The sequence below is a fragment of the Buteo buteo genome, chromosome 9, assembly GCF_964188355.1.
Source record: "Buteo buteo chromosome 9, bButBut1.hap1.1, whole genome shotgun sequence".
NCBI lineage: Eukaryota > Metazoa > Chordata > Aves > Accipitriformes > Accipitridae > Buteo > Buteo buteo.
In genome coordinates, this window is record NC_134179.1 from 21,461,178 (window position 1) to 21,473,279 (window position 12,102).

A 12,102-nucleotide genomic window follows, 5' to 3' on the forward strand; every position below is an offset into this window, starting at 1 on the left:
ATAATCTCCTTTTATATATACAGCAACCTGAAAATTTTATGGTTTAAAAGTTGCCACCGATAACTAAAAGACAGAACAATGCCATTATTAATGTTTTGGTTGCCGTTCCCATAGCAAATGTCACACGTATCAACAATACTCCACTTTCAGTGGGTTTTCTAACGCAATTTACATCCTTCAATGAAGTGATGTTGCTGGCTTCTCACTCTAGCAATCTGAGTCCTAGTACTAAACATCACAGTTTCAGAGTGTCCCAAGAAGACAGTCTGCCAAAAATGAAAAACCTCTTATATGAGGTATGGGAAAAAAAAAAAAAAAAAAAAAAAAAAAGGAGATGCGTGAAAGGGAACCCCAAAGAAGATCGCTCTCTCAGAAGTTTGGTCCGGTTTATAAACAATATAAAAACTCAGCTTCAGCCAAGCCATGCGACAGCTTTGGAGTTCAGAGCCTGGATCAGAGGTAGCGCTGCAGGAAGCTGAGGCTCACCAGTTACCCATCACGGCAACAGCCTCCCTCCTGCCTGGCCCGGCTGAGGCACTCTGCCTGCAGATGGCCACTGCTCAAACACATTTGGTGGCTTTCAGTCACCCACACCTGCAGCCAGGTCAGGCAGCACAGTGACCTCCCTCCATCTCCCCGTTGCCCTGGTCACTGCAACCAAACTGGGGAACGGTACCCTTTATTTCTGCTAAAAAACAATCCACCCCCCTCAATTATTACGAGTACATGTGGTTAAGGCACACAGTATTCCTAGCAAGCAATTTTCATGGAGCACAGTTCCCCTTTTCTCAGCCATGTACTCTCTGTGAATAGCCATAAAGGTTCTAAACAACATTTTATGAAAAAATATTTTAACCCATCGATGGTTTATTAACTCCTCAGTAGAATCACAATCAATAGGTATTTAGGACACTCGCACTAAACAGTTTGAACAGAGACCCTGTATGGTGAGTTTCATTTCTTCCTTTGCTAAGCGCAAAATTTAGGATTCCTTTTGCAGTGTAACTAGTTTAATTACTGACTCATTTTCTGACTATATTTTTCAGCCACTGCTTAAAGCTGCTAAATCTGATGAAATCCCTTCCAGTATGCATGGCCACTAATATCTCTGAAAGACTATATAAAAAGACCACTTGTACATCTGCAAGACATTAAAGAAATGAAAGTATTTTCATGCACAGCAGTTTGCAGTATTTGGTCAGTTCTGGTTTTGACATAAAATGCCCACAGCTAAGTTAATCAAAAATTAAGACTGACATTTCATCAGTACAAAGTTCCCATTCTGCTGAGCTACTAGCAGTACATTATGCTCACATCAGTATGTATATGACATTATATATTAAATGTACTGTGATATTTAGGCACCAATGACTAGAATAAGCATGCACATCAACCCCAGCTACAAGTCTTCCTACAGTTAAGCAGTTGTGTCATATTCTTAATATTAAAATTGTGTGCAAATAATTACATATTCATAGACAGAAAAAAAAAAACCCCAAACCAGAAAAGGTCACTAGTGTTATTAGTACAGTAACTAGTATGCATAAAACTTCCTATATTCCCAAGCAACATATGTGTAATATGTTGCTTAATATTATTTACCCAGCCTGGGTGACAATAGCCCTGCTACATTGCCCTCCAAGACTAAACACCTCCTAAATTTAAAATAAAGGAAGGGAGTTTCATTAGTATCTTAGTGGTAATCGTATACTGTTAGTGATCAGTTCAAAGCAGAACAAAAAAAAAAAAAATCAAACCAAACCAGAATCCTACAAGTTGTTCCACTTTGGAAGAAAAGCTTATACTGGATGCATGTTTGATGAAATCTTATTTATTTACATGAAGTCACAATTTGCTCAGCATAACGTGTACCAGTCACAGCAGACTGTTGCCTTGCTCACAGCAGAAGAGTTTGGGGAGGTGGGGAGGTGTCCTGGTTTCAGCTGGGATAGAGTTAACTGTCTTCCTAGTAGCTGGTACAGTGCTATGTTTTGAGTGCAGTATGTGAAGAATGTTGGTAACACTGATGTTTTCAGTTGTTGCTCAGTAGTGTTTAGACTATAGTCAAGGATTTTTCAGCTTCTGATGCCCAGCCAGGGCACAAGAAGTTGGCACAGGACACAGCCAGGGCAGCTGACCCAAACTGGCCAAAGGGGTATTCCATACCATGGGACGTCCCATCTAGTTTAGGAACTGGGAAGTGGGGGCAGGGAATCACCGCTGGGGGACCAGCGGGGTGTCGGTGGGCGGGTGGTGAGCAATTGCCCTGCGCATCATTTGTACATTCCAATCCTTTTATTACTACTGTTGTCATTTTATTAGTATTATCATTATTAGTTTCTTCTTTTCTGATCTGTTAAACTGTTCTTATCTCAACCCAGGAGTTTTACTTCTTTTCCCGATTTTCTCCCCCATCCCACTGGATGGGGGGGAGTGAGTGAGCGGCTGCGTGGTGCTTAGTTGCTGGCTGGGGTTAAACCACTTCAGGAGGAGAGGGCTGGTTACCACACAGCCCGAACGTGGAAGATAGGGGAGTACCTTCATTTTTGCCACTCTCCGTCCCACCCGTGCCTCGTACAGAGCCTCCACACATTAATAGCCTGCAAGCTCCCTCTGCTCATGTGCTCAGTGTGCCTTCACTCTACTGATGGCATGTTCAGCCTTCTCGGTCAAATACCTCACATGAGGCTATACAGTTGGTATGCTGATGGGTATCAACAGTTTAACTCAATATATACAACAGGGTTAATCATAAAAAGTATAACAAAGCATTCATTTATTAAAAGAATTCTAACATCAGCCTCACCCCTCCAGAAGTCAAAAATCGGTATGTCTTAACTATGCCATGAACTGTCAAGAAAGCAGGTAAATCAAAAGAATACAGATTTCCTTTAAAATTTTTCTTAATTCAGAGAAACAAACAAATAAATCCACATAAATACAGCTAATACTGGATGTTCCAGGGAGCGCAGCAGAGATGCCTCCACAAATGACTCAAGAGTGACTCAGCTCCCACCTAGATCAAGCTCATTTCCTCTTCTAGGGAAACTTCTTGCAAAGCTGTTTAAGTATGTCTGCACATTTCTTGCAAGTACTCTGGGTTCCTAGTTGAGGTTCAGTGCCTGACCCATACTGGCTATGTATAGTTAGAGCATGATCTTTGCCATACGAAGCCCCTGGGACCCGGGGCCCCAGGGAGTGCAGTTTGAGACACCAAAGGCATATAGGCCAAGTGGAAAATCCCTGCTTGCCAGGAGCTGGACCCATGCAGAAGCATGCTGGTGCCTCTGCGCAGGGCTCCAGATTGCACACAGAGACGTCGTGGCAAACCTGCATCAGAAGACGCACGGCATGGAGCCAGAAGAACGTGGGGAAGCAAGCTGCTGATCCCATGCAACAGCTACACTGCTTCAGCACTCTTCCTGTACTGGAAGATTACATATGGCTTTGGGATTCACACATGTTAAAAAATATTGAAAAACTGAAGAACCAGGGACGTTTGTTCAAAAGTTGGAGAAAATGTATGAGATTTAGCAGAAAGAATTATGGCAGTCAAGTACCAGCAGGGAGACAAAATTCTTGGTCTTAAAAGCTGGTTAATCCAATGGAAAAAAAAAAAAAAGAATTAACAAGAACCAGCGACTGAAAGCTTAAACTCAGATACAGTATTAAGCCACAAATTTAACAGTGAGAATAGTAACTGAAGAACAATAACTGGTAATACTGTAGGAAATGTCTGCATTCTCTGAGTGTTTTCAGTCAAGGCTGGATGTCTTCTTATAAATTATATGTTAAGGTAAAAGAATAGAAGATGATAACAATATGTAAGGCTCTGAAGAAGTACAACTGAAAGAAATTACCTGGTCGTGAAGGTGGTCACAAATTGAGCTATAAAAAGGTTGAGAATAAAAAAAAAAAAGCATAGAGACTTTCAGCACAAATAATGGGTTCCTTTTATTTTTAGAAAAATCATTCCACATGTGGCATATCTTTAATATGAACTGGAAATATTTCCACTCAACTCTCCAAAATGGATAGGAAGTACTGCTCTGCTAGGAAAAAAAATTCAGAATTTAAGACAAAAAGGTTTATTTTGGACTTGTGCCTGCCTGAAAGGACACCTGGCTGTCTTCTATGCTGACAGCAGCCTGACAAGACCTGTCACCTTCAGTGCCAACAAAAGCTGTATTGACACAAACAGGGGGCTTTGCCAAGTAAGGGGAGAAGCATTACAGAAAGCAGTACGTGCCTGATGAGAAATTCTTCTACTGAGTTAAAAAAGCAGGTTAATGCAGGGGATTGAGGGATCCCAAACCGAAAGCACAGATCTGACTAACAGCAGAGGTATCATGAACCTTAGAGTCACAGAAAGCCTCTACAGTTTATTTTTAAATTTCCAACAAGATCTCAAGTTTTCACTTTCTGTGCATGACAGACTACACTTATAGCTCAGTCTGCCACCCTATACATGCCATCTCTAGTGAGTAGTTAGGTCCTTAATGGCTTTGTTGTATAACACACGGAAGACAAAAAACGCAACAGCCTATGCATCAAAGAGATTGCCCAACACACTGAGGACAGTTCATTAATGAGAGTTGAGTACTCTACTGGGCTTCTGAAAAGAAAGAAGAGAGAGAAAAAAAAAAGCTGTCACTCTTCTAACTTATATTTTATTTTTCTATATTATTAAGAACACACCTCTAGATGTACATTGCTCTGAAACCTTCTAGCCACTAGCTAAGACCTCATGTGGGAAGTCCACTAAAAAAAATTTACATCAGGACAATCTTAACTAACCAATTCAAAGATGCAGACACACGTGCATCCTTAAGTAGAGAAATGCTGCTGTTATGGGTTTAGCTTACAGGATTCTTGCTTGCACACCATATAGTGGTACTTGATATTCTCACCTGGGCAGCCCACCTTATTCTTGTGGCAAAGGAAAAGAGTAAGTGTAAGCTTATTCTTGGCCAGACGTACTATGCATCAGCTAGATACGCTGCCCAAAAGACACGGTGCATGTGGAAAACATCAGAATAAAGAAGCAGGTGCACAAGCAAGTCTTCAATTGCTGTAGGGGTGCCCATGGAAAAAGGAGGGGTTGGAGTGAGAGGCAGCTACCACAGCAGCCTTTTCTGTTCCCAGCTGGCTCCCAACCTCTTTCTTCCCCAAGGGTTACACATTTGTCTACCACCTTCCCACCCCATTAGTTGGGTAGATGGTACCCATTACACACCACCACCTGGGCATGAGCCACCACCGCCCAACCCATGCTTGGTCCTGTGTCTCACCTCGAAAGATACCCAGGCATGGTGGCAGTCAAAAACAGGCTTCAGCACGATGAACTCGACTGCAGGCAGTGCATGTTGCACAGGCTGCAGGAGGGCACACTTGCTTAAACCAGCTGTAACACTCAAAATAACACACAGAGACCTCAGAGGAGTTTTAGAATCACCTCCTCTACTCCAAGACCAACCGCTGGTTATAGATTCATACAATAAAAAACCCACCAGCTGCAAGCACTTTGGAGTTCTCAGAAGCCTTGGACATTCTTCAGGTTTAATTAATATTTCCCTAAGCCATTGTTTGGCTTCTCTTTTTGTTCATGAAATCATTTACTGTTTTTGCAAGAAATTTTTCTGTTTGTTTGTTTGTTTTCCCCAATGGTCAAAACCTTCTCTCTGCTCAACAAGTTTAACTCATTTTAACAGCGGCTTTATTTTTCCACATTGTTATTTTTTTTCTGCTAGAAAAGTTTCTATTGCTCCCACCCTTGTCTTCTGCAGACAACTTGAAGGAAGCATTTATTTTGGGTTTCTGCTGCTCATACAAGTTAACAACATCTCCCCCCAAAAATATACTGAAAGAGAAGACAGCAAAAACCTTGTTAGTAAATAACTGACTTTAACTTATTAGACCATGTAATGATTTCATGTAGAAAATTGTGTAGAAATTGGTAGATTTTTACAGTTAAGTGTCCCAAATGGCCACAAGCCTCCCTTTATATTTTTTCAAAAAACCAGTCAAAAGCTCATTCAGACTTATCTCAGCTGCTGTCCTGTGACCATAAGTGATGGTGGCTGCATGGAGAAACTTGAACAGCTTGTGATCTAGTACTCTGCCACAAAGCTTTTTCTCCAGCTCTTTTTTTTCTTTTTAATGATGCTTATACAGACTTAATTCCTGTGACTCCAGAAACATTCTCTCTGTGACTTTAAAATACGATTTATCGCAACTGTTCAGTATCTTGCACTAGTTGCTAGTCCTGAGGTTGAGACACATTACCTACAAAATGTTACATTTTAATTAAGAGAGTTAGTTGTCTGGAACTGAAGAACTCCTTCTAAGCAATAGCTTAGTGACCAGGTCATATCAAGTGATTTATCCAACCCACTGCAGAGAGTCTGCAAGACCATTTTCATTGTCTTGTATTACTTGGAATGAAAAAACGAAGATAATCTATTTTAAACAAACATTCAAAATAAATATCTATAACACAGATTCAGGTCATTACCTAGAGAATCAGTTACTGGAGAAAAACCAGCAACAAACAAAAATGGCAAATTGAACAGCGAGCTCACGATGCTGGCTTAGTTAGGACACTGACATATTTCACCATAATATCACCTTTAATTTTGGGTCTGCAAATGGGGATACTATGTCACGAGCTCACCTCAAACTACTCATTTATCTTTGAGCACCTGCCTAATATATCAAGTTTGTGTGGTAAGTACAGCAAAGTCTGCTAGCTTATGCAGCTAAATTGTATTGAATTTAAGTGACATGGCAGTTACTGACCACCTGAAGTGCTGAAATAAGAATTATTTCAACAGTGAAAACTGCTAACTTCTGTATAGTGATTTTATATCCTATGCATCACTATGGCATTTTATTCACCTTGATTTGAAACACCACTGCATTCATTTTATTATCTTCCTTTAAATAAAAGGAACAGTGTGCAGCTTTAGCATTGTCAGCAGAAACTGTAAACAAGGTTAAGCTCATGTCCAGCTTACATGTTAAGAAAAAAAAAAAAAGACTTTCTAAAAATTGGAGCATGTCATGCCTCTACACAATTTATGAACTGAACACATGCCTATTTATTGAATGACAGCAGGCCACGCTAATCTGGGAATCAATTAGAAGAGTATGACATATTTTGTCAAAAAGATTGCATTGTGTTAAAGACATTTAGGCAGTATACTCCTACAGGAAAAATGAATACATGTAAGAAAAAGAGGGACCTTAATGAGAAGACATTCAAATCTCTCTCTCTCTCTCTCAAAAAAAAAGAAAAAAAAATCACTCAGTATGAGTCAGCTATGGAAATTTCTCAGACAGAGACTTGATCACAATGACTTCATTATCTACATGTATCAGTAAATCCCTTGAGATCTCAATGTTGAGATTATTGTTGGAAAGAAATATTTTATCTGCTTCATTGTCAGGAACCAGCAGGTTAAGAACTAAATCGAATGCCTTCTTCAAAAATTGGTACTTCCCAAGAAAGAATTACTCTCAACTCTACAAGGCTTTGCAATACGATATTTAACAATACTGCACTCTGCATGCACGTCCGCATGCTGTCAATGATGAGAAGGAATAAAACTAGAGATTAGGGAAAGAGTGCCTAAAGAAGGACAAAATACTATTTTAGGGACTCCAGGATTTTCTTTTACATAGTTATGTAATGAGAATATAATTTTGTTTTTCTTCCTGCTTCTCAAGTACTTGGATTTGTTTCATTTTTTTTTTTTTAATTTCAAGTTTGAACCGTCCCAATAAACTGCAAAGATTTTTACATTGTTGTTGTATCTGTTGATGCTATAGTTATGCTCACATTCAGTTTACTACCTAAACAAACTAAGCACAGAACTTTGTTGGACAAACATTACAGTGACATATTTATCATCAAACTCAAATACTTCAAACGCCCTGCAACAAAACTAGAGTATTTCAGTAGAATTCAGTGACGCCCCCCATCACAGATTTACGCCTTAGTAGCTCTACATCGTTATAAAACTTGAAAGCTAAAAAACCTCACCCAGCCAGCACTCTTGGCATTCAGTGAAAGCCATCTACCCTGCGTGCATAAGGCTACCGATAACAACTTGCAATTACCTACAGGCAGCCCAGCTGTATTTCTCAGGTAAGGTGGAGCTTTCTTCAACTGATGACACAACTGTGCCACCTGGGAGATCTGCACTTTACTGCGTAGCGACTGACCCTCCTGCTGGGGCATTTGCCTGTCCTGGAAGACTCCTGTATGTCTCACTTTGGAAGTCAACATTATATCCAGCCAGCACTAATTCAAATTTTTATCATCAGCTTTCCTGCATGCCTTTTAAATGACAGAGAAAAATGTTTCATGTGCTCTTGGGACATTATCATAGCCAGGCAGAATTCAAAACTGTATCATGCTCTTTAAGTGCCATGAGCTGTACATACTGCTGTACCAGAAGGGTATTGAAATATTAAGTACCTGCAGCTGAGAGGAATAGCTGGCATGGCTTGGGTTTCCAAGCATTTACAGTTTTATTTAATAGTAATTACAGAAACTTCAAGCATGTAAGACATGAGTCATGGACATCTCACCTTCCCAGCCCTCCCCATCCTCTGTAATATACCTGCTCACCTGGCACCTAAGATACCATTAGCATTCCCAGAACTGCTCACTGCCACACAGTACCCGTGCAGGTTTTTAAGTATGACAGCCAAGCGCCTGCAAGCTGTTTGCATGCCTACAGGGCTACATGCCAAATCACTTGCTTCAGGCTGCTCCTACCCCACCACCTCACACTGTTCTCCCTCAACTTTACCTGCCCAGCAGCACCCTGGGGCCCATCTAGGCAGCCCCAATTCCGCCTCCTGTGTCTCTGTGTCTTTCTATTTCTGGCTATTTGATCCATCAAATGAAGGAAGCTATGTAAAGGCTGATTTTACTGTAAGCATTAACCCTAATCACAGACCTTGATGCATGGAGGTGTGAGAAGGAAGGCAGCTCACACGCCATATTATTGAGGCAAGACCCTTACAAATGCATAGGAGACAGAGATGAACTTAAACCCTTCCCCTTCAGACCAGCAGGGCATCCAGCAATGCCTGTATAACAGGATAAATAATGCCTCCCTTCTCCAAAGTTCTTCCTCAGGTATCCCATTTCATTGAAGTTAAAAGCTTTCTGTCAGCATTTCAATACTATCATCAAAGGAAAAATTGATAAAATTTAGTATATGGGTTACACATTAATGATTATCTAGAGATTTGGTGTGTGCTCAGACTATTCAAGTCTATGGGGAAAAATGACAGAATCCATCACTTCTGAGCAAACTTATTTTGAGGGACTGTTTCCTTGCTCAAATCCTTCTATTTCTATTCATAACCTTTTCCAAGACACATTTAGATGTTCCCACCAGCAATGTCTTCACATCTCTTATTACAGCATGCCCAAATATTTCTTGCCAAAAATGCCAGAAGGCAGCCCACTGGAATGACAGAGAAGGGGGCTAATTTTAGGAAGCACTGAGACACTTCCCTCGATCTATGCAATGAACCAACAGAAACCAAAATGGAAACCCACTTGGTTAATTTTTACACCACAGTTTTACATCACAGATGTGAATTATACATCATCTAACACCCACCTGAAAGGGCAACCCTGCTCCTCCACTTCCCACCATGAGCGTTGCTTGCAGTGCTACTCATCTACTCTACATCCAAGGCAGTTTAGGTTTAAAACTGATATTGGTGGGGGTGTACACAGAGGTTTCCTGCTTTTCTGGGTCCCTGAAGCAGCTCCCAGTGGCTTCAGACAAGAGCCAGTCTCAGCACAGAAGCAGGAGCACAAGTCTAGGTGCTTGAGAGAGAGGAAAAGGGAGGGCAAGGAGCGAGACTGCCTTTTCAGAAGGTGCTGGCCATTACATCTGCTTAGCTTTACCATGAAAGCCACCTTCGGAAAGGGGCAGGGAAACAGGGGTAGACAAAAGGAAATAACATCTTTGCCACAGCACCTAGACAGATGGTAAGAAATACCTATGAAATCAAGGGCATAGGTAACAAAGCAGCTGCCCACCTTCTCATTGCCAAATGGATTTTGACTGAGATGAAAAGCCTGGAAGAGCTTTCTAGAAAAACAAGCCAGAACAAAAATCCTCACTACTTCTTCTGCATGCTAATAAAAAACACATTATGATATGTTTTTTCTTTAAAGGAATGAACAAAATTTAATGATTTGTTAAGACTTTTGATAATGCAGTGTTGAAGTGAAAATGGAAGAGCAAAGCTGGTGATGAAATTCTTACATAGTCAATGGAGAGGGGTGACCATTTCATTTATATCATGAGAACAGCTTCACTCCTGAGAGGCCAGGTTGGTTTAAGGGCTTTTTTTTTTTTCAGCTGGTGCAACAAAAACAGGAAATGAGAATATTTGCCTTTGAAAGACAAAGCAGCACACTAGATTGACAGAAAATAGGGTAGCTTTTCAACCTAAAAAGTATTTAGACTGGTTTTATTGGGATATTTTCATAATCTACTTTTCAGGTGGGGCTGTTCTGTTCAAGAGTTTGAAAATGTGTTTATTGTCAAGTACGATAGCGTTGCTAAGAAGAGGGTGTCTTTGTAATTAAATTGACACCCAGTGCATTGAATCCCAAATTCACTACAGGACATAAAAGCATAGACAGCTTAAAAATGAGTATGTGTGTTAGATGATTTGGATTATAAAAATATGTTCTGAGAAATAGTTTGTAGAAGCTTTTTATGAGTTGACAAATATCCTGTTATCTTTGTTTTGTTGCAGTAAAGATTCAAAGTATCAATATGACAAAAAAACTACCAACCATTCACTCTACAATAGCAACTCCCCGAGTACAGTAAGAGAGTCTAAATTTTGCATCTTACTTCTACTGACACAAACATTTGCTTTTCTGTAATAATATTTATGTGATTAGCGTGACCGCTTACACCAGGAAAAATTTGACTAGGAAGTCACTGATTGTCTTTCTGGTCTCACGAGAAATAGATCCATTCAATCGTAACCTAACTGGACAATCAATAAAAGCCAGCTCAAGTGTCTGTGTATCTACAGCACAACTAATGCACAGTGCTCAATGTTCACTCATTAGCAGTTAAGAGTTAACTGTACCTTAAGATATGGGTTGCATACCATATCTATACCACTAATCTGACAGGCAGAAGCTCTTGCACTTGAGTTTGTAGAAACATTCCCTCAGAACAAATGGACAACATGATGGCGTACAACGCTTGGCTTTGAAATCTGGTCTGCACTTCCACTGGGTGGGAGGATGTGGCAACAACGTTGATAAATACTGTGCTCACCACCTAAAGAGTACCATCCTGAACAACCCTCCAGACCTACCTGTTTTATTTCAAGGCATCTGCCTATTTATGACTAGGTTTCAGTAAAGGGCAACATCGGTGACTGAAATCATGGAACACCCTGATATGAGAAATAGAGCTGAGTAGGGTAGGGATCTTCATGTTGGAAGAGAGATGATCTAGGGGTAATATTGTGAGAGAGTTCTACAAAAATCACACACCTGAGAGATGTTAGGATTCAATCAATCTTCGCCTTTTCCAATACAGCAAATTTAGGTCATGAAGTGAAGCAAGCAGAAGGCAGGCTCCAAAATAAAGAAGAAAGGAAGGTATCTTCATGCCAAAAAAGCAAGCAGTCTTATTGCCAAATGGTGCCGTGGGCAAATGAAGGTTACCGCTTCCTAATCAGACAACCAGCAGGCTCAGCACCATTGCTGAAAGGAATCAGATCCTGAGAGGGTGTCAGGGGAAATGTCATGGATACTTACTAAGCTCTTTCTCCTCCTGAGAAGTCCTTCTCTGGCCACTGCTTAAGAATCCTGATTTAGTTGGATCCTTGGTTTGAACAATTGTGATTGTCCCTTGTTGTGTTTGTGTATTCTGTTAATCTCTACTTAAATTCAGGAATTTTGATATTGAATGGCTAAACTGAAGACAGGGATATCAAATATGGGGCAAGATAAATGATAATTTTTATACACTGCCCTAATTCAGGCAACTGATCTGACTCCCACCTCAGCACAACTTTAATATCCGAAATAAA

The 12,102-nt window shown here is 40.4% G+C and overlaps 1 protein-coding gene across 6 annotated transcripts in view; it reads right to left on the minus strand.

Moving 5' to 3' along the window:
- Positions 1 to 12,102, minus strand: part of PTPRK (protein tyrosine phosphatase receptor type K) — a 417,854-nt gene that overhangs the window by 174,908 nt on the left and 230,844 nt on the right. The window lies entirely within an intron of this gene.